General features: G+C 36.9%; 1 long non-coding RNA gene across 2 annotated transcripts in view; it reads left to right on the top strand.

Annotated features, from left to right (window-relative positions):
- Window positions 1–23,998, top strand: part of LOC131494957 (uncharacterized) — a 232,257-nt gene that overhangs the window by 12,292 nt on the left and 195,967 nt on the right. For both annotated transcript variants that reach the window (XR_009253679.1, XR_009253680.1), the window contains exon 2: window positions 22,262–22,387. This is a non-coding gene — a long non-coding RNA (uncharacterized LOC131494957). The remainder of the gene's footprint in view (window positions 1–22,261; window positions 22,388–23,998) is intronic.

Below are 23,998 nucleotides of genomic sequence, written 5' to 3'. Positions count from 1 at the left end.
AGATATTCAGCTTTCTTGCTAAATTCCTTCACCTTGCCATGCTTCCTGACATCCCATGAAAAAGGGACTTGTCTTTGTTAATAAGCCTCTTTAATAGACAAATGTGCAAAAGGCATCTCATTTTAGAGATGTGATTTACCTGAAAGAAAAAAAAAAAAAAGACATCTCAAATTTAACATGTCCAAACCAGAGCTCTTTGTTTTCTACCCTCTCCCAAACCTGCTCCCTGTCGGATCTTCCCAGTTTCCCCATTTCAATAAATGACACACCCAAGCAAGGGAAAAACTTCCAGGAAGCATTCTGGATTCCTCTTTCTCGCTCACCACCTACCCATCCGTCAGCAAACCTTACCAGCTCTATCTTCAAATATTTCCAGAGTCTGATCACATTTCTCTGTCTTTACCCCTACCTACTTAACACTGAGCCACCATCACTTCCCTCCTGAGCTACTGCAATAGCTTTCAAACTGGTCTCCCTCCTTTGCTCTTGACCCTCCTGCTCCCCAACCTTAGCCCATCCTCCACAGAACTGCCAGAGTGAGCTATTAAAATGTAAATCAAATCACTTTGCCCCACTGCTCAAAACCACACAAAGCTTTCTGTCACACTCAGAATAAAATCCAGAGTCCTTGCAATGACCCACAAGGCCCAACATTGATCTACCTTCCACCTGCCCACTCTAGTTCTTTTCCTTCTATTTTCTCCCCACTCATTACTTTCCAGTCATTCTGGCCTTTTTTTCTCATGGACCTATGTATTATGAAACTAATGGAGTTTCCTTCTTTTAATTGATTTCTAATAGGTTTAGAGCTAAATTTCTGGTCTATCTCTAGTAAGACTATAACAATACACATTAAAAAATATACTACCCTCACTTCTGGCTCAGCTTTACTTTCTTGCTATTATTTTTCTTTCTCTTACCTTTATTAATTAGAAATTAAATATACTTCTTACATATTTCTTATTATAAAATCAACATAGATGTTTACAACAGGAAAATCAGAAAATACAATAAAAAAGTAGAATATTTTTACCATATTGTCTCCAATCCCAATTCTCCAGTGACTTCCCATCACTTTTTTGGTAAAGTTTAAACACCTTAGCATAAGTTAAAAATTCCAGTTTCTCAGCTCTCCCTCTTCACTTGGCTACCTGGTGTTCATTCTTCAGATTTCAGTAGAAATGTCAGAAGGTTTTTCTCAGGTATCTCATTGGTGACCCCTCTGTCCTCACTGAATCCCAGCACTCTATTGTAGGCAATAGCATTGCCCCTATTGGAAGCCAGGGACAGTGTTTTCTTATTCTTTATTGTTTCCACAGCTTTAGCTTACTATCTGGCCCACAGAGAACTCTTTCTTTTAAATTTTAAATTCAAATACAGTTAACTAGAAAATTCCTAATGAATACTGAGGAGTGAGTGAATAAATGAATGATGAGAGGCTCTTGCTGGGAGAAGGTTTTTGAAAGTATCTGTCTGGAGTTTACTTAGTACAACCAATAAATTATGAGAGGTGGGCAGGGAGTATGTGTAAATTATAAAACACTTTGAACAGGTGCACCTTAGGGAATAATATTGTCAGAATACTTTCTCTTGGAGTACACCCAATAAAACTCAAGACTGCCAAAGTTCTTCCTCTTGTAAGGGATCTCCTCAGTCATCTGCCCCTTAGTGCTACTTGCAGAAATGACTGAGTTTGAATGCTGAAACATGATAGAATTAAACAAAAAGTTGGAGAATCAGAATGTGACCTTTGTCTTCATTCTAATTTTATTGACTTGCAGTATTCATTTTATTGATTTATAAGATCGATGGTGTGTGTGTGTGTGTGTGTGTGTGTGTGTGTGTGTGTGTGTTTCTATAGCTGGTAGCAAGCACTGTGAGCTTGCAGCAGATTTGTGGCTATATTTTCAAGCTCAGTCTCTCATCAGGATGGCAGAGATTTGGCTCAAAAGTAATCTATTTTCTGAATTAATGAAATAGCTTTCATTTGGCCCTGCCATCTTTATGGAGCAGTTAAATCTTTGCTCTAGGCAGAAGTGATGGCAGCACCACTATTTACAGAGACACAGCAATGCTCAGGGATGGGAAACGTGGAATGTTCCAGTAAATAGTTTGTCCTAGACTTCCTGGTCTTTAATAACATTGTCCACATTGTCTCTTCATATGCAGATGTTTTTTTATAAAAATGAAAAAGAAAGTAGATAACATTTAGACAAATAACACCCAGGGTATTGGATTTGGAAGTCACTATGGTGAAACTGATGTTAAACGTCATATTTTTCCTCAGTTGGACTTCCTATGGACACAAGTTGAGTATCCCATCCAATAAGTAGTGAATTGCTTTCTTTTTCCTTACTCTGAATAGTTACCATTTATTGAATGCCTACCAGATGTCATATAATCTTGAACCTTCAGCACAACATGATAGTTGGGTGTTTTTACTCACAATTTACTGAGGAGTAAATGAAGGTGCAGCAAGAGTAAATAACTCAACCAAGATTGCAAAGCTGGGGTCCACTTGGATTTCCATGACACAAAAGTCCCTGCACCTACCATGACAAGGATCTTGGAAGAGTAGTAGATTTGTCAGTGTAGGATCTAAAGTATTTTAAAATGCTTAAAGGAAGCAGAGATTTATTTTTTTCTCTGACATGCAAATTTACATTATAAATCCGTGAATGAGCCTATTGTGAAGGGAGGAGAAAGTTCTCTTGGAAGTGAGGGCAGGTGCTCTAGAAAGAATAAAGTGGGATAAAGTTGTGAAATGCTCATTGACTCTTTGAGCAGAAGTTTGTAACAATAATAAAAAAGGAGTTGGAAGGAAAGAAGTGAGAGTGAACCATAGATCCCTTAAGTCCTATGGTTAATTTAGGAGACAGAGAAGGACAGGAAGCAAAAACTTGTGTATCCTGGAGGACAGAGCCCCCAGACAGGCTTGGAAATAGACCCTAGTGGAACAGTCAAAGGACACAAGATGGAGAAGCAACAAAGAGCACTGAAAGCTTTGATCGGGAGAGTGTGACCCTAAGTCAGAAAACATATGCCAATCATGATGTTTAAGAAGGAGATATGAAGGATGATGCTTACAGAGTGTTTATTGATCTAGGACTGGTTAGCAGAAGTCAGGTGGGAGACAGAGGCTGGGGCCCCATCTACTGGCCTTGCAATGATGACATTTAGTCTCTTGGAAGGTTTGCTGACCAAATGGCAGACTCCAAGATAAATTGGCTGCAATCTCTGTCCTGGTTTCAAGAAGATTACCCTGTGAGGCGAGATGGAGAAGGGAGAGAAAGAGACAGATGTGTAAGCGGATAAATCAGACAGAGTGGGTTATATAATATCTACATATAAATAGAAGGCACTTTGGAAGTGCAGGAAGAGTCATGACTAACTGAATAAAAACACACAGAAACTATTATGTAAACTCCTAAGTGTTTTAGTGTCATGAGCAAGGTACTGTTTACTAGCACAGTTACAGAAAAATTAATTCTTCCTCAGTGGCTTTAAAGGAAAACTTCATTGAACAGGGTATATTTGAGAGATCTTGAAGGATGAGATTTTCTCCAGGCAGAGAATGAAATTAACTGCCAAGAACAAGAAGGAGGTTTCTGTACTCTTGTTCTTTCACAGAAAGATTCTAGGGATAGAACTATAATCTGTTCAATCAACCAGGAAGAGGCACTCAAACTGTAGACTCAACCATATCCTTCTCTTTCAATTATCATTAAAATGATCCAATGTAAGCAGTTGCCTAGCGTCTGTGATGGTTAAGCTGATAAAATGATGAGTTTCTTTGTTGTGGAAGTGTGTTTTGTTGTAGGTGTCTATGTCTGCAGATAAAGCATAGAGGGAGACCACTGGAGTTCTAGCTTCTGCAGTGGCTGTTGGAGAGAATTCTGTATGTCTGTGCAGATGAGAGAGTCAAACATGGTGTGTGTGAACATGTGACTCTGCATAAGGGGTGGCGTGTGTGTGGGAGGCAGACCCTGCACAACTCTCCCTGCATTTGGGCTTCGTTAGCCATCTTCTGTTTGGGTCCCTGTAGGAATGCTATGCTGTCCTGGCATTTAGCTGATGGCATTTGCCATGATCTGGCCTCAGCCAGGTCCGCCTCTTATCATTAAAAGACCATGTTTTGTACGTGCTTCTATTCTGTCTCCCATTGCAAGGAACTTAAATGAGACAGTCTCTTCTTCCAGAGATCAGTTTCTAGCCTTCAAATTATTTTCCCTGGTCTTGAGATACAGTGTATAACATGTATAGGTGGTTTACCATTGCTTCTTAACAGCTGCCCTGTGGTGGGAAAAGTCAGGCACAGTGTGTACCCAAAACTGTGGAAATGTCAGCATGTGCTATGCTGATATATTAATTCCAATAGTGGTGATTCAGAAACACATACTGCATATGCACCATATGGGCCTTAAATATTTATGAAACCTAAAAGTCACAAAAACAGTTCTTTAATGTAAAAGTTATAAATTGATTACTATAATTTTTCATGAACTAAATTTTTAGCATTTAATATTTTAATTTACAGATGAACATATTACTGAAAGGATACTAGTGACTTTAAAATATCATTAATTCTTATTGATTTACTGCTCTTCAAAGGACACTATGTTAGGCACTATGGAGGAATAAAAAGAATGCCCAGAATTTGTCCGATTCTTAACTTGTTTTACCTACTTTCTATTTTTACCATCTACTGAGTGATCATTTTGCACTGTAGGAAAACAATTGAAGAAGAGAATATGGAAATCTCCAATCAGTCCACTCTTTGCCTTTTCCAAATGAAGTGGCATATAGGGAAAAGCAGAGTTTGGAAGAGATTGTAAAGCAATAAATGTAAAGAAGGTGTCTTAGAATTATGAAAACAACACCTTTGTTGTTGTTGTTGTTGTTGTTGTTGTTGTTGTTGTTGTTGTTAGCATGTCTTCTAAGGTTGGTGCAGTACTAGAGTGATTTGACATAATTTAATCTAAAAGCTCTGGACTAGTAACCCAGAAACCTGGCTTCTAGCTGTGGCTCTGGTGCTAATTATTTGTACTTTAGTTTCCTAATTTATAAATGAGACACTGATTAGTTTATCCTTAAATTTGATGCTATAAAATATCATCCAGACCTTTACATTTTACAGTGAAGACTTTAGGCTGCTGGGAAATAGAACCATATCTGTTTTGATTACCATGGCATACCATGCACCTAGTACAGTGTTTTTAAGAAATATTTAATATGAAGGAAGGAAGAAGATGATGCAAAAGTGTAATGGAAGCTGCATCTACTGTGCTCTTAGAGCCTGGTCCAATTATGTTGTAGAACTGAAGTCGTGAAATAGACTGTAATTCCTCTGAGTGCACCCCATCCCTCTCACCAGGCTGTAATCAAAATCTAATCTTAATCAAAATTTGCCTGATACCATCATATTCCCTTTTTACTTACTTATTGAAATAGGAAGAGATGTTGCTTTGTCACATAATTTGTATATAAATAACCTTTTACTATATTTTGAACACCTTTTATGCATTTTCTCTTCTTTCTATCCTCAGTGTTACTCACTGACCAATTTCTATGACTCTCATTCATCTCAAATAAATTTCAGTTTATTGTTTGCCTTTCTACTTTACCTCCTATGAACGTCCTTCAAAAACTTTACTTAATTACTGAATACTTGATTTTTTTCTTAACTTCGTCATTTCTTCACCTTCACTTTATCAGTATGATTATTCCCATGGGATCTTATCCCACCTAGAGGGGTTTACTTCTAATATGTTAAGGTCAGTTATAAGAATAATTACATCAGTAACATTTTCAATATTTCCTTTTCTCATCAATCTTTATAAATTGTAACTTGAACATTTCCTCACACCAAACAAATAACCCAATATTTACTTGTTTGTTATTTAAAGCTCCTTTCCCCCAGGGCTATCATTTCACTTCGGAATTATTTTGAATCCCTACCTCCTCTGAGTCCCATGATCAGTGACTAAACCTTGACATTTTGAGAGTGCAATGATCTTGCCTTATCTTCATCTTACTGTGGATCTGGTGTGTCAATTCTGGGATTGAATGCAACCCAACTACCTGCATTCCCTGCTTTCAACCTGCCAGTTGTAGAAGGTCATAAAAGCATAACAGCAACTTGTGCTTGACCTTATTGCTGCCTGATCCCTCTAGGAATCTGTTTACATTTTGCAAGTTCAAGTTCCCAGATCTACCACTTTTTGTGTTTTTTGGTCATTTGACTTTGTGGCTCAGTTTTCTCATCTGTAAAATAGAAAATTATAATTTCCAACTGGAGTGCATATGTGTCTTGCCAACCACTTCTTTGTGGTGACATAGCCTTAGCTATTTGCAGTGGAATTGTTATATTTTGCCTCCTAAATCATTAACCTTTGCTCTAAGTAGGACCGGAATAACAGCAGGCAGCATGCTCTAACTGTAGAATGTATAAACATATTTTTGATTAAAAAAATCAGGCTAAAACTAGAGATATGTGGGTATCCCAAGGGGATTTTTCCCCTTAGAATTGTGGAGACTCACTTGTTAAGAAAAATGAGAACATCTGATTTTGAAAATAAAATTAACAGGCAACTTGGGTATTAACATGGCTTTAAGAGCTTAGCTGTTTTACCTACAAAATCGTGAGGTTTGACTGGGTGATCTCTAAGGTTCCTTGCAGCTTCAGGGATCTGTGATATTATGGTCCTGAGCTCTGCTTATGGGTCTGAAATTCATAGACCAAATTCCCGTGTCTCTTGAAATATAAGGCAGCAGCTCGGGGATGGTACTATTTCATCAGACAAAGAAGAATTTCTTGTTGCAAATGATTGTACTATTAGTTTTTGAGAGAAAACTCAATGATCTGCTGAGTGTACAAGGAGCAGTATTGAGTGTTTCCTAGCAGATAGATAGCTGGCAGGCTTAAAATGAGTATTGATGTGTTTATGTGGAGATAAGGATACACGTTAGCTTTTCTCAGAATTCCATTTTCAATTACTCTTGAACTAGTTTGAAAATTCATCGTCTTCACGCCAAATATCTTTTAGTGTGCCATGTATGCTGAGTAGCAGACCTTGACATCTCAACAGGGCTCACATAAGTATATACTCAGGCACAAATTAAGCAGGATCAGGGGAGTGCAGACTTCTCGTGCTGCTCTGATATTCAGGAATCAAAAATCTTTGTCCATTTGATCATATACTTATATCTCTTCTCTCTCTCTTCTTATTTTGCCTCTCACTCTCTTCTTCCTTTTTCTTTTTCTCTCTTCTTTTTGTCTTTTCTTTCCTTTCACATAAAGTCCATTGCCTTTTTAGAAAAGAATGAGCAAATGCATGAATACAGGTCTCTCTACCATAAGCTGCTCCTGCCAGTTAAAAGCAGAGACAGCATCACAGGGACATAGGACTGGAGGGGGTCTTGGAAAGTCACTCAGGCCACTTCTCTCACTTTAGGCCACCCCATACTATACATAGATGACCTTTCTAAATTAGAAGATTCCATCACCTTTCCGAGTCTCTCTTCCAGTATTGACCAACTTTTACTGTCAGAAATGCTGCAGTATTGAACCTGCTGCTAAATTGTCTCTAATGCTGGCAAGAGTGAATATGTTGACAACACACACACATAAATAAATAAATAAATAAATAAATAAATAAATAAATAAATAAAAAGAGGGTTTGGGGCAATATTCCAGAAGAGTTCCATGTTTCCTAAATATGATGCTTTACAGGATGGCTGTACATACATGCAACCTAGGATCGAATTGATCCTCTTGAGATATAATAAGCCTATAATTCTCAGCTACTTTAAATCCTGTCTTGGTCCCATATGCAGCCACAGCTGTGAGGTCCTCAGTATGGTTATTTTAAATCAAACAAACTGTTTGTCTAAAGATAGACAATTAATAATGTTAGTAAAATTATAGGATGCAAATCTTTACAAATTGAAATTTTACTTATTTCACAGTATTTCATGGATTGTTGGATTTGGAAAGAGATTTTTCTTCTCCATCAGATGCTTAAACACCCTTTAGAATATCCAAGTGACCATCTATCCTGTATCTGAATGTATTTTGAAGATTGAATGTACTTATTAAGGCTCTTCCAGTTTTAGAGTACTCAAATCATTAAAAACTTCTTCCTGTATGAAAAGGTTTGGGCATAATATCAGTATTTTTTTTTTATCCATTCCTTCTTAATTCAGAATTTGTAGCTTGCTTGCAATAAACCACTTCCACCTAATCCCAATAAAACAAAGCAAAGCAAAAATCAACCTGAACATAATTTACAAAGCTACATAGATCAGTAAGAAACTACTACACTTATTTAATTATGTAGGTTTTTGGTAGTAATCCGAAGAAGTAATTTGTTACAGCAGGAACACATACAAAAGAGAATACCTAATTATATATATTTTTTCCTTTGGGAAATCCAACCCTTTATTGTCTGAACTATTGATACCTTCAGCTGTTACATTTTTCTAGTAAGAGTTAGGATCTCTCCTTTGGTTTGTAATTGTCAAAAACATGGTCTTAAAAACATATTAGCTTATTTTCATTTCATAAAAGTAAAATCTTTGCTTTTATAAAATTAGCTGAAAGTACAGTTCAAAAGTAAAACATTTTATTAATGAAAAGCTAAAGAGCCAGCTGAACTAAAAATGGAATCTATGAAGAATACTGTATTTTAAAATGACAAATTTATTCCTTTTAGTTTGCTGTTGATATGACAAATGGGCAAGTGCAAAGGAAGAAAGAGCCATTCAAATAAATTATGGGGGATGAGAGGTCAGCATGTTGAAACTCAGAGGTGTGGTGTAGTGAAACATACTGCATTCTGCCTCTGGCCCTTGGTTTCTTCACAACAAAAAATGGAATGGGTAGGTTATAACACCTGATACCGAAGGTTGTTGAAGGGATTAGAAATAAAATACACAAAGTAGCTGATAATCAATTGCCATTTTTATGACTCATATGCCTGATCTCTGGGTTTATAATGAATCTATAGAGAAGGGCCTCAAGGGAGTTTCCAGAGTTAGTGATCAAATTGTTACTCCATGAGTTTGGGAGACAGCTATAGTAGAAAAATCATGGACTTGGGAGTCTGAAAGGCTTCGCTTTGAATTCTGGGTGTGCCGCTTGCCAGAAGAATGAACTTAGGCAAGATATTCATCTCCCTGAACCTACATTTCCTTATCATGAGTGCCACATGAATAAAACACATGGCAGGTGTTTAATAAGGGGACAATGCCTTTTTTTTTTTTTTACCCTTTCCCAATATAGCCAATCTATCGTAGACACTCCTATAGAGCCCAGAGTGCTCATAACCATGGGAGGGGTAGGCACTATCCAATTACTTTCAGAGATTTCAGAGCTTCAGATTGGCAGGCAAGTTGTGAAGTCTTGGCATTGTAACATGTTAACAAGGTCCCCACTGCTTGTCAAATGCATATCGTTATTGTTCTGTGTAGAAGGATGAGACACTTCCTCCTAGTGCTGGTTGAACATCTCCTATACTGAGATACAGGGTTCCTCCACACCGCTGAGACAATGCTGTTGTCATAAACTCAATGTCATCACTCCAGCCGATGGTCCTGCCAAGTGGTATTTCTCCAAAACTCATATGGCTGCTTCTTCCTCTTTTTTAAAAATCTTTCCCTTTTCTCAGGAAAGAGAGTGGTGAAAGTTTCTGAAATACGGGCATTACAGTAGAAGTAAAGACCTGGAATCTGAATACTTGGGTCTGGCTCTTAGCTCTATTACTTATAGGATGTGTGAATTTGGGCAAGTCACATACCTAATTTTAGTCTGAGTTTCCTTCTCTATAACATGAGAATAATATAATAACAATAATAGTAGGTTGATATCCTCACAGAATTGTTTTGAGAAGCAAACGAGATGATACAGTTGCTGAAAGCTGATATGTGCTACATAAATGTGAACCGTATTATCTTATCAGACCTGACTGAGCCAAAGACAACAACACCTTTGAAATCTCCCATAAGACTGAGAGAGGCTGAGATACTGTGCTTCTCTTCACCAGATGATCCTTTTGTAGTCAAAGCCTGGGGAACATGGTGTTGAGGCTGTAACTGCAGCAGAGCTCTAAAAAACAAAACAGATTGGCAATTTAGGCTATACAGAATATATGTTTTAGTATATAAGTTTCAAGGTATAAAGGTCATATAGTTGTATGATTTTGTGTAGTAAGTTTGTAGCAGTATAAGTCAATGGATTAGTGATTGGTGAAATATCTTTGTGAACTCCAGTAAACTAACAAATGGTAGTTATCTTTTGTTGTGACAACTGTTAGATATATAGTCAACTTCATAACTGCCCCCCAAACACCTTATCTCCAAACTAATGGTCAGACTTGCTCCCCTAGATAATTCTAAAGAGGCTTAATTTAAACAAACAATCACACCAAAAAACATGCAAACAAATAGGTTTAATCATAACCTTGGTTCTAATCATTGATCCTATAGCTGGTGTTATATTTTTAACTAATATGTAATTTTTAAAAATGTAAATTAATACAGTAAACACAGTATTTGCTGTATCATCGAACACACTGGCATGAGTTACATTGTGATCCTCCCTCCTCCTGCTTCTCTTCTTGGACACAATTACTATCCGAAATCCTGTGTTTATCATTTGTGCTCTTGCCTATTTTAAAATATAATTTTATTTTACATCTGTATCCCTAAAAACACGCAATTTTAGCTGTTTTTACTTTATAATGAAGTATTATGCTTATCCTTCTGTAACTTTGTACTTTCATTTTTCAGTCAATTATGTATTGCTAAGATTCATTTTTGTTGCTTTAACTAGAGCTTATTTGTTCTGACTTTTGTATCATATTACATTTTGTGAATCCACTATGGTCTTTTTTCATACATTTTCTTGTGGATAAACATTTGTGTAGTTTCTACTTATCGCTCTTATAGTGAACATTCTTATATGTGTCTCTCATGTACATGTGCAAAAGTAGAATTGCTAGGTTTGGGGCCATGTCTTGCTTAATATTACAAGGCAATGTTTAACTGTTCTGGAAGTAATTATGTCAATTTGTAATTCCACAAGCAATGTCAATGTCAATGTGCTATACCCTGTCAACAGCTGGTAATGTTAGATTTCTTAGTTTTTGGAATTGCTTGGATGTGAAATGATATGTCGTTATGGTTTTGATGTGTCTTTCCCTAATAACTAGTAAGATTGAACATTTCTTTATTGGCTATATGTGTTTTCTCTTTTGTGAAATGTCTGCTTATGTCTTTTGCCCATTTTCTATGAAGTGTTCCCTTCTTACTGATGTGCAAACTTTCTTTATATATTCTTGATGCTAATCATTTGGTGATTATACAGGTTGCAAATCTCTCAGTTGTCACTGTCTTGTCTCTTTCCTTAAGGTACCTTTGGTTGAACAGACGTTCTTTAACATCTTATGTACAACTCATTTATATGTACTTGGTATTATTTGATGTTGTTGTAATGGTGTACTCTTCTTTTTTCTTGTTTTTAGACTTCGATGCTTTTGGTAGATGCCAGAAAAGCATTTGATAAAGTTCAAAATCCATTACTCTTAAAAACATAGAGACTAAAGGATAGCCACAGATCTCCTTGTGATAAAGATCTTCAGTCAGTAGTGACTTCATCCCTAATAGTGAAGCAGCATTTCCCAGAGTATGTTTGAGGAACACAGGAACCTATTTGATATTGTGTAAAAAAGAATTTTGGAGCCAAATAATGTCTAGAAAACACTGCTTTAAGAGACAGTTCCTTTAAAAAAATTTTTTTTTTTTACATTTATTTATTTTTTTGAGAGACGGAGAGAGACAGCATGAGCAGGGGAGGGGCAGAGAGAGAAGGAGACACAGAATCCGAAGCAGGCTCCAGGCTCCACGCTGTCAGCACAGAGCCCTATGTGGGCTCAAACCCACGACCCGTGAGACCATGACCTGAGCCGAAGTCGGATGCTTAACCGACTGAGCCACCCAGGTGCCCCGACAGTTCCTTTAAGTCAGTTGTAAGACCAGCACGTCCTCTCATCATTATTACTTTTGAAATTCAAGCCAATGATTAGGCTAGGAATAAAAGTCCGACAGGAGGTCGCAAAATTCATGTTTAGAAATGGATACAATGGTTATCTTAGGTTTTTAAGGTAGACAAACTGAAAAATTATTAGAGATAGTTAAGACAGTATGGTGGCTAATTGCAAAATAATTATACAAATATCATCATTTTCCTATGTATAAGGGTAACCAGTTGCTGTATTTTATGTTAAGAAATGTAGCCAGGGGCACCTGGGTGGCTTGGTTTGTTAAGTGTCCGACTCTTGATTTCAGCTCAAGTCATGATCTCAGAGGCATGAGATGGAGCCCTGGGTTGAGACTCTGCGCTGGGTGTGGAGCCTGTTTAGGATTCTTTCTTTTGCTCTTCCTCTGCCCCTCCCCCATTCTCTCTCAAAATCAATCAATCAATCAATCAGTCACAGAGTTGGTTTAAAAAAAAATGTAGCCAGAAGAGGAACACCTCTACCAGCTGTTTGCTTGCATGAAAATGAACCAGTGGCCTTATTTTCTGTGTTAGGAAAAAGAGTGACATCCAGGCAGTCTGGCTGCTTCCTTTGTCTTCCTGGAGTCCAGAATCCCAGGAAATTTAAGAACAGTGGTATAGGTGGTGTACTGCAGAACATTTTGGATCTCTCCTGGGGTCATGTAGAAGCTATTTCTTGGGGCTAAGTCTCCCATTTAGTTTTTCAGTTATGAATGTGTGATTTGGATTCAGGAGATCTGGATTCTGATTCTGATTGTATTGCTTATAGGCTATGGGGTTTAAGATGAATTATTTAACCTCTTTGAGGCAGAATTTCCTCTTTTGTGAAGGGGAGATAATGCCATCCTCGTAGGATTATTCTGAGGTGTTTCTGAGGATGTTTGGAACATATTTGCACACTGTTAAGTTGTTATTACAAAGCCTAGAAGTCCATTATTTTAAGCTTAGCATGAATCACAGGTGATGAATGCAACTTCTTGAAAAGAGATGGAACTTTCTGCATTCTCTGAGATAGGGACTCCCAGAATTTTCCTTCAGCTTTGCAGCCCCTGCTCTGGAATCCCCAAGACTGTCATGTTGGGTGGGAATGAGGGTGGGTTTCCACAAGCCCTGGGTGACAAGAGCCTGGTTGTTGCAAGTAAATCATTTGACTCCTGAGTTCTGGAGGCTAGAAGTCTGAGATCAGGGAGCCAGTAGGGTCAAATTCTGGTGAGAACTCTCTTCCTGGCTTGAGAACTGCTGCCTTCTCATAGTGTCCTAGGTGGACGAGAAAGAACAATGTCTTTTAATTTATGTTTTCTGACTGTATATTGCTGGTATATGGAAATGCAGTTGACTTCTATATTTTGATTTTATATCCAGCCATCTTTTTAAACTATCCCATATTTTAAATAATCAATTTGTACATAAGATTTTTGGGGATTTTCATATAGATAATGCTGTCATATAAATAATAAAAATATGTGTTATCTCCTTTAAGATTTTTATGCCTTTACTTTCTTGTTGTTTTCTTATTGTGCTGGCTGAGACCTTCAGTACAATATTGTGTAGAAGTGGAGATGGAGGGCATTTTTGTCTCGTTTCTGACATTAACACACATTCTTTTAACTTTTCCTTTTTTGTTGTTGAGAGAGAGAGAGAAAGAGAGAGAGCATGAGTGAGAACATGAGAGGGGCAGAGGGAGAGAGAGAGAGAATTTAAAGCAGACTCCACGCCCAGCACAGGCCCTGAAGTGGGAATCGATCTCACTACTGTGAGATCATGACCTGAGCCAAAATCAAGAGTCAGATGCTTAACCAATTGAGCCACCCAGGCACCCCTTTAACTTTCCTTCTTGAGGATGATTACCCATGATTGTAGGTTTTGTAGGTTTTTTATTGATACCCTTATCAGGCTAAAGCTATCCTTTCTGTTTCTACTTTACTCAGATTTTTTGTATTCCTATGTTATCTTGATTTTATCAAATGATAACTTTGCATTAATTGTGAAAATCAAATGGTTTTTTTCCCTTTAATCTGTTAATGTGGTGAATTATATTTCTAGATTTTTAGAGATCTAATCATCTTTGGATGCCTGGGATTTACTGAACTTGGTCCTGTTATATTATCATTTTATATACTCTGTTTTAGTTTGCTAATATTTTAGTTAGAGTTTCTACATGTGTTAATGAATGAATGGGCCTATAATTAAAAAAATTCTTTTCCTAGTTTGGAATCAATATTTATTGGTTTTATAAAATTAGTTGGGAAGAATTTTCTCTTTTTCCATTTTCCTGAAAATTTGTATACAGTTGGTATGACATTTTTTTCTTTCAAATGTTGCCAAAATTTACCCAGCAAACCATTTGGACCTCGCATAGAATTTCTAATTTTATAGTCAACCCTATAGATTTTTTTTTTTTTTTACATTTTTTTTCCCAATTGTAAATATAGTATATCTTCTTTGTGGAAAATAAAGAAAAGCATTAAAAAAAAACCAATCACTTATAAATTACCCATTAAAAAAGAAAGAAAGAATGAACCACCGTCAACATTTTACTGATGATTGAAATAGAGCAGTTAGATCCACCAGCCTCCTGAATGGTCAGTTTCTCAGTGAGGCCTACCTTAAGCACCCCTTTTCTGTTGTACCTCCCAAACTGTGTTTCCTGTTACTCTGTTTTTTTCCCCGTAGTATTTATCATAATCTAACATAGTAAATAATTTAATTATTTATTATGTTTCTTGTTTGTCTTCTTCTAATAGAATGTGTGCTCTCAGAGGTTATCAATCCTTATGCTTTCTGTTTTGTTCGCTGTTAGATTGCTAGCACTCGAGCAGTGCCTTACGCAAGGCAGACGCTCGTAACATTTGCTTAATATATGTAATTTTTGTACAGAATTATTTCTGTATTTTTACATAATGGAGTATCTGCCTTTTGTTTGTTTGTTTTGGTTTAACACTGCTTTAGAAAGATTTTCCTGTATCACTAATACTTCTCCCTCCGATCATGTTCAATGTACTGTACTGCAAATATATATGTTGAATTTCTTTACACATAGTATATCTATATATCAGTATACATATATGATACCTATATATCAGTATATAGAGCTATCTCACATCAGAATCTCTCTCTTTGTCTATTTATTTATGTATACTTCTTAGTCCAGGCAAATCACACTTTGATATATTATAACCATAGATTAAAATGTTATGCACATATTTAAAAGTGGGATGGATATATATATATATATATATATATATATATATATATACATACATACACATATATGACTTGGCTGGACCAAGAGGTGTCTTAATGCTATCTAATCTTCTGGCTTGCTGAAAAACTAAAAGATACTGAAGAACCTATTTTTAGTGATTGCCTTGTCTCAGTCACATCCGTCTTTTACTAATGGCGGGTTAACTTCCCAAGGTATAATGTGGCACCTCCTTGGTCCCCTCTTATTGCCATTTGCTTCCTGATAGCTGTATGGAATGTGTGGGTATAAATGGAGAGGTACTGATGACGGTCAGGGAAGGGGGAAAACAACACTCTGGCTGCTACAAAAGATGGCGGGCATGCAGTTGAAGTCCATCTGCACCATCATTCACCTTTGCAACCAGGGATGGGCAGTGGGATGAGATAGACACCTTCCTAAGCTCTCTCACAGTGGCCCAGCATGGTTTGGCCTATGTTTGTGCTTCTTAGTCAAGTTTCATTGGCCTCCGCATTAATGGTCAGGCCATTGCTCCTAGTTTTCAGAGTTGTAAATTTTATCTGTTCATTGCATCCAAAGTATCTTTCTAAAATGGAAATCAGATTATGTTATTCACTTGATTTAAAAAATTTAAAGACACCCCATTGCTCTCAGGCTAAAAAATATTGGTATTCCTTTATAAGGCCCAAAACGCACTGTACTGTTTTTTTCCTTCATGGCTAGTCAGCCTTATTTCCCTCCATACCCCACCACACATGAATACCCCAACCACAATGAATTTCTTTGTTTAAAAAAAAAAGTCTCCTTCATCTCTTGGAACACGCTAACTCCTCTTCCCCTTTCCTTACCATCTTTGCTCTTTCTTGCTCCTTGTTTACCCAAATAGTTTTTACTCAATTTTTGGATTTCCTCTTATATTGGAATTTCTCCAGGAAGCCTCATACTAGTTTTAGTCTGGGTGACATGTCCTTCCCATTCTACCCCTTTCACAAAATTTGTCTATATTTGTCTCAAGTGGCTTTATTTCCCACTAGAAGATAAGATCCTTAAAGTTAAAGACTTTATATATCTTGCTCTCCATGATATCGTCAATGTCTAGTATAGTGCCTGTCACTTTATAATTGTAGAATAAACACTTGGTGACTGAAAAAATGATATTTTTTTCTTTTTTTGTGTCCTCAGAGACTTCAAGCATTTGTCATTTTATACCAGCAGAAGCATGAATAATGAAGGGAGTGCATAGTGCAGTGGGAGAAGGTTCAGACTCTGAGCCTACGAGCCAGTGTCTGAAAGCTTGCTCTAACATTTACTAGCTCTATGACTTTGAGCGAGTTATTGAACTTCTCTGCCTCAGTTTTCTGCATCTGTTAAGTGGAGATAATATTATTACATATCTTAAAAGGTTGTTATGAGGATTAAATAAGTTAACCTTTGTAAAGCTTTTAGAATTTACATGGCACATAGTAAACATATATATTGAGTATGGTATTTAAATAAACAAATATTCCCCCCAGTAGCCTTTTGAATTCAGAGTTATAAAATATTTAAAGCATATTTTTGACCGACTTTCAGGTCTATTAGTATACCTCAAAGTGTGGCTGCCTAAGCTAACTTCAACACACACACACACACACACACACACACATACACACACACACACATATATTATATATATATATATATATATATATATATATATATATATATATTGGTGTTTTATTGCATTGGCAATAAGGAACGAGTGGCTCATAGCACTATTTTTATTCATTATAATCAGCTGTAATATTTTTGGAACATCCTTATGTTCTCCAAAAACTTACTTCATGAACTAAACCTCTTTAATATCTGCCAGGCACCATAATGTGAAGATAGTGGTTGTGGTCCTTCGATTTTCTTAGTACTTTTCTCACTGCAAAATTATGGCTGTTGCCTTAGATTATATTCCGACATCATGATCTTGGGTGATTCTTAATAGTAACCTAGACAGGTGTAGTATGGGATGATACTGCAGAGTAGTTACGTACAGAGAACTTTGGCAGCAACTTTGCCTGTAATATGAGTTGCCAAAGTGGCTCCCTCTATTAGATGTGCTCATACCCCACCAGTTTCCACTGAGGCATGGGCAGAAGCAGAGAGATCAAGGGCTATTGGCACCATCAGAATGATGGGAAGTTTTTGTATTCCGTGCATCCTTCAGTACTGAAGTTCTCTAGAGTCTATGAGACCCTAGCGCTACTCTGAAACCGTAAGTTTAAACTGGGACATGTTAGGAGACTCAGGAAGAACAGAGAAAATATTCCATAGAAATATGGAAGTTCGGGATAGTAAACAAAGAATAGGTAAGTTTTAGAATCATGTTGAATGGTAATTGGGAATACTTCAATACATCTTATTTCATTTAATTATCAACCCTGGGGAAGGATGTAAACTGAATATTTAAGCAGTTAAAGAAGTCCTTACATTTGTTCACCAATATGTATTGAATAATTACTACCAGGTTCAGTGGTGAAGTATTCTAGGCTTCATAACAAAGTGTCACTGGTGTGGAGGAGGAGCTTAGTTTCGATTTGTGTTGACCCACTCATGAAGGTGTGGTTTAAGTTGGGTTTGGGGAGAAATCAAATCTAATATAGAATTTAGCTCTAGTGAGGGGAAATGGGAAGTCCAAGGCCTAAAGGGGAAGAGGGTTAGTAGGTTCAGGTGTGATTTGACAGCTCTCTTTACCAAATGAGCTTCTTCATGAAGCAGGAAATAGTGCCTGAGGTGGAGCCTGTTCAGGAGTAAGGCAAGACAGAGTCCATATTATGAAACCTCTTTTAGGCCATCCTAGTCTTCAAGGGGAATACTTGGTTTTTGGGGGAAAAAAACTTGCTGTGCTGGGTTTTACATTTTCCAGTGTTTGTACTGAATACTCAAGAAACCATGTCAGACAGATGACCTTTCTCAAGATGTTCCCAAGATGTATATTCTGTAGATCATCAAAGTATTTAACAGTGGCTAGATGCATGGGTTCTGGTGTCAGACAGCTTTGCTTCTAACACAGACTTCAAGCACATTATGCAACTATAAATGGAAATAAAAATAGTACCTGCTATTTTTTAAAATTATTTTAAATAAAAATTTGGTTGTTATGAAGATTAAGTTTCAGTGTTTGGTATGGAGTAAGCAGTCAATATTCATTAGTCGTTCTCATTTTTATATAGTATGGTAACAGTGATGTGTTGCTGAAAACGTTTGGGCTTTAGCATGCCCAAGTATGAGGTGACTGCATTTGAACCTTCGTTATGTAACTTTATTGCTGAACTTCCCTTTCTCATCCATAAAGTAGGGGTAAAAATTATGTTGTAGGGCTGTAAGCTAAAAATGAGATAATGCATGTGGCTTATAGCAAACTGTTATTGCTGCTTTTGGTTCAATTTCCAAGACGATAAAGCTAGCTGTGAGCATCCAGTATAGATGGTAGGGACAAATTTCCTCCCTTCTGGGATGAGACCTTACTTTGTGGCACTGATGAGAATAACTCTGATTTATGGCTTTCTGCATTGCAAGGCTCATAATCAGTGGGTTACTCTAAGTAATACAAAGTGGCAGAGAAATTCAACGTATGAAAAGGGCATTTATATAATTTGTTACCTTCTATATCAGCCTCTGGGCTGTAATCTCAGCTCTGAGTCTCTACTGTAGGATGTGGTAGGCCAATATACTTGCCTCAGAAAGATGCTTAGGTATGTCTGGAATGGGAGAACTTACTTTTACTATAATTGATTTCTATATTGATTTTACTAGTGGGTAGGTACGAGACATAATCTCTCCTGAGTCTCAAACACTAATTCTGGAGACCTAGAACAGGCTTTCAAGAAACTGTCACTATAAGGTGTGAGGTCAGAACTGGATCTGGGATTTCCATTTCAAGGTCATGGAGATAGCCTGGGGGAATTATCTATATGCTCTGAGATAACTCAGAAAATCATTGGCATACCCATTTCAATTTAGTTGACCTTAGTAAAAATGGGAGGTTTTATATCAGTTTAACATCCTTAGAGTTCTCTCTCTTCATCTCCTCTTCTGTTTGGCAAAGGGATTTCCAGCCTATTTTCAGGAAACTTCTACAATAAGTTTATATATTATATATAATATGTAATTTGTTATATGTAGTATATAGTTAGCCTGAACTAGTACTTATGGGCTTCTTTAAGGATCTGGTATATATAACCTACAGTGAAAGCTGAAAGATGAAAAAGCAGAATCTTTTTGAGGGGCTAAAGAAACTCAATTACATGTCTAGGCATAGGATGAAAACAGTACATGGGGATGGAGAGAATGAAAACACAGTAAAGGGGTGATGGCAGATGGAACAAATCTCAGAGAAGGAGAGATGGGCAAAGATAGAGGGCACTGGGGTGGAAGAGTAAACATGTTTCTTTGGGATAGGGACTAGGTAAAATGGATGATGAGGTTATGGGGAACCTTCAATTGGATAATGTCCACCTTTTCAGTAAAGTGACAATGTCACCATCCCAGGAATGGAGTCTTGAAATGATTGGAAAGAGCTTAATACAGCTGTAATGTACTATAAGATAGGGAGACAAAAAGTAAAATGATTTCTGAGCAGAGTGGAGGATGTATGGTTGATGCTAGCTATCATAATTTGTAGTGAGTCCAAGCGGCATGATTTTGTGGCTTTCTCTGGTGATGTTAAGTAGCCTCGGGGTATAAACAAAAAAACGATGGAATTGAATCATAGTACCAATCTCTCAAGTTAGGAGGACTGTTTTTCCCCAGGGAAAGAAGTTTTCCTTCTTTTGCTTAATCTGATGTGATTCTGTTTCCTTCCAACTCCTTAGCATTCTTTTGTTGGGTACTAACCGCAACGAAGTGCAACAATTGGTCCCATATTCTTTTGCAAAGAATTTTTAACGTAAAATCTTTCGTAAAAATAAATTTACTAATCATACTTTTTAATGGCCACCTACTATATGGAACATGCCTATTCACTTTTTATTTTACTCTAGTCTTTTCAGATAGCTTTTCCTGTATATGTTGCTATAATATTGAAATAGGTCATTTAAAATTTTTCTTCATCTCTTAGGAGACTGATTCTGAACAATAGCTATCCCTTGGCAACATTATATTATACATTGAGTGGTGCTAACCATGTTTTAGAACTCTGGAGTCTATCAAATGATATATTCAATTCTTGGTATCATGCTTAGCTTTAGCAGGAAAAATCTCTCATTTCTAACAGTGAGATATCCGAAGATCTTAGGTTCATTCATCATCTTTTCCAACTTGTTCCAGCAAGACGTGGAATAGTTATTGACCTTTCCAATATTTTGAATTCTATTGGCTTTTCTTCACTACTTTATAAAGGTTCAACATGCTATCTGCTTGGGTGCAATGTCATCATTCGTGCTGAACCAATAGCCAGCTGTGAGAGGCAAATTCTTCCATTAAAACATGTGGGCTTAGGGGTATTTAGGGCTTTGAAACTATTTTGCATGATACTGTAATGGTGGATACATGTCATTATATATTTGTCAAAATTTATGGTATGCACAATAAAAAACATGAACCCTAATTTAAACTATGGATCTTAGTTAATGATAATGTAACAATATTGGCTTATCAGTTGTAACAAATATGCCACACTCATGCAAGATGTTAATAATAGGAGAAAAGTGTGTGTGGAGGTGGGAAGGGTGAGAAGATATACCGGAACTCTGTACTTTCTGCTCAAGTTTCATAAAACTACCCTAAAAAAAATGCTTATTAATTAAAACATTACGTGGGCTTCCAAAGAGGAGATGAAGATTCACAGCTAAAAGAAACAATCGACATTTACAAAGAATGCTATATCAAGCAATAGAAAGGAACAGAATGTGTTAGAAGTTTATAGGTTACAAGTAAAGCATTCTGGTTACCTGGTTGCACACACATTTCAAACAACACATTTATGCTGACTTAAATATACACATAAAAGTAAATTCCTACATATATATGAACTGCTAGTATCTGCATACTCATAGGCATAAACGGGCATGAGAATTGCAGCACTGGGCCCACGCTATGCTCACCAGTCATGTTTCTAGCAGTAGCATCAGACTATGTTTTGTGGAAAGATGTGGCTGCCTTAATTTTTGAGATCCAAAATTCCTCCAAAGTTTTCTTATTTTACCCTTAACCTGATGTATAATTATCTACTATCTTATCATAGATCTTCTTGAGCCTGTTTATATTTGATTCTTTTCCAAATAGGTAACAAGTTCTAAACATTTACACTTATTAACAGTTTTATGACTTAAAGCTATCCCTTAAAATTTTCCCAGGGATAATCCATTATTCTAGTGGTCTGGCAAATTAATGTGTTCTCATTTTTCTCTAATCCTCCCTGATTTTAAAAATTTAAAAAGAGATATTTCAGGTAATATTTTTCCCATGATCACACAATTATAAGATATTTTCTTATCTTTTGAAAAGAGAACTTTGACATCACATGTTCCTCCAAGGAAGAGTATGAGGCTACCTAAATTATGTGAGTTCAGGAATTTTAATAGTTTACTTCCTTTAGTACCTTGCCAATTAATCGGTTGCTGCCTGAGATTTCACTGTGTTAAAAAAGAGACCACAGACCCAAAATAGACTCACTTGTGCTAAGCCGACATCACCAAACTGAGACTTAATACTTAACCTAATTGTAGTTTCCACCTCTCAATAATATAATCTTAACCAGTCAGATTGGAATTGCCTGGTCAACAGATAGCAAGTTAATCTGCCTGATATCCTCCACTTCACCATTCCCCAAAGGAAGGTGACCTTGCCTGAAACAATCTACTCTTTGCTTCTAACTTCCTTGTCCTACCTTCTGTCTATAAACACCTTCCATTTTGTATAGCTCTTCAGAGCTTCTTTCTGTTTACTGGATTGGATGCTGCCAATTCATGAATTGTTGCATAAAGTCCCCTAGATTTTTAAATTTACTCAGTTAAGGCTTGTTTTTTTAACAGATTTGATGGCTGTGTCCTGATCTGAAGGAAAACTTCTGATGGCTTTGGGGACAACAAGAAGCAGAGACATGATACCTGTGAACTCTTTGAGTGTTCTGTCTTCCTTGCCATTTCTGAAGGCCATGGGTAAGTTCCTCTTAGCTCTGAGCTCTGCTCTTTTGGAGTTGAGCTCCTGATCTAATGTCCATGTTGGAAACTGTGATAGTTCAGACTGCAATTCCCTATGTGATAGGAAAAGCCCTTGGTTCAGTCCCCAGATTCCATGTTGGGAACTGCTGGTGGTTTAGTCCACTGTTTCTCATTAGTTTGGAATCTCAGTCTGTGGTCCCCATTTTTTGGGTCTGTTGTCAGCCCTTTCCATAGTCCCAGAGACAACGTTGGGACTGTTGGTGGTACACACAGGGCCTTCTCTTGGCCAGGCTGCAGTAGCTTTTCTTGGTTACTGCTGTGTGTCAAGGTGCACATGTTTGTTTGCCTTGTTTTGTGTAGATAAAGTTATTGTTAATGGGAATCTTTGAGGCCAAAAGCTGCAAAATTGGTGGATATGGGTCAAGAAGTTAAAAGCTGTTAGAGTGCTCTCCACTTAACTCTGAGATTCCTCTGTCAAGATAAGTTGGTCATGAAACAGGTTAGATTGATACTGGGTCACCTTCCAACCTCAAGAAAATTTCTGTGCAGTGAGGTACACTGTGAACACCACACAGCCTCTAACTCAGCAATACATCCCCCTTAGATATTAGTTTAGCTCTGAGATACCCAAAGGCTTAGCTAAAAAAAACGATGACATCCTTAAATTCCAAAGAGTTGAGTGTGTCACCTTCCAGCACACCCACTTATTTTATGTCTAAGAACTATGGTCCCAGAAGCTATAAATAGCTACAAAAATGGCAAAATCTAAATAAAATAAGCTTAGAATTATAATGGCCATTATGGGGAACATTCTAATTAGAAAAGATTGTTCATTTAAGAAGTGTATTTGAAAGGAAGTTTCCTGAATTAAACAGGATAGGATACCTATTTTAATTTCATGAAAACACAGTTATTTATTTGCTTAAGTTCAATAAGAATCTGTTCTCCTTGTAACAGGATACAAGTGGAAACTTTGGCTATACAGTACCAAGGCTTTGGTCAGAATATCACGTTTGATAGAGATGTATGTAGACTCACATATGACCAGACAGCTTTAAGGAACTGCTTGGAAAAATTGGCCTTGCTTGTATCTTGTTTATAAGGTTCCCAGTAGCCTTACCAGATGAGTAATGAAGGTCACTTCCTGGCATGCCCAGGAAACTCAGGATATTTGGGGGGACTACCAGAAGAGAGAATTCACCCAAACTATAGGTATTACAGTTAAAATCCAATGATGAGTCCTGGTTTGTCCTCTTGGCCTCTGGGACTTTTAAGAATTCAATCTGAGATTCCTTATGAAGAGTTCTAGCAAAATAGTCTATAAAAAGAGCTCATATGGTCAATCACAATTTGGCTGCACTTATGTAAATAATTAGGCCAAGTTTAATTCAAAGAATTTAGTTTTAGTGTAATTATCTTGGTTAAAAAAATGGGGGTGATTATAGAGAGAAAAACTATATTGGCACTTTTGTATACATTAGGTTCTAGTCCTGTTGGTTGTTTTTGAGGGGTTTTTATAGACCTATAAAGTAGGATGGATCCTGAATTCTTCTTGTTTTCTCAAGTGTCTGGCTACGTCTCTCCAAACTTTTAGAATTTTCTCCCACC

The sequence above is a fragment of the Neofelis nebulosa genome, chromosome 14 (genome assembly GCF_028018385.1).
Source record: "Neofelis nebulosa isolate mNeoNeb1 chromosome 14, mNeoNeb1.pri, whole genome shotgun sequence".
NCBI classification, from domain to species: Eukaryota; Metazoa; Chordata; class Mammalia; order Carnivora; family Felidae; genus Neofelis; species Neofelis nebulosa.
This window is presented reverse-complemented; position numbering and strand designations above follow the sequence as displayed.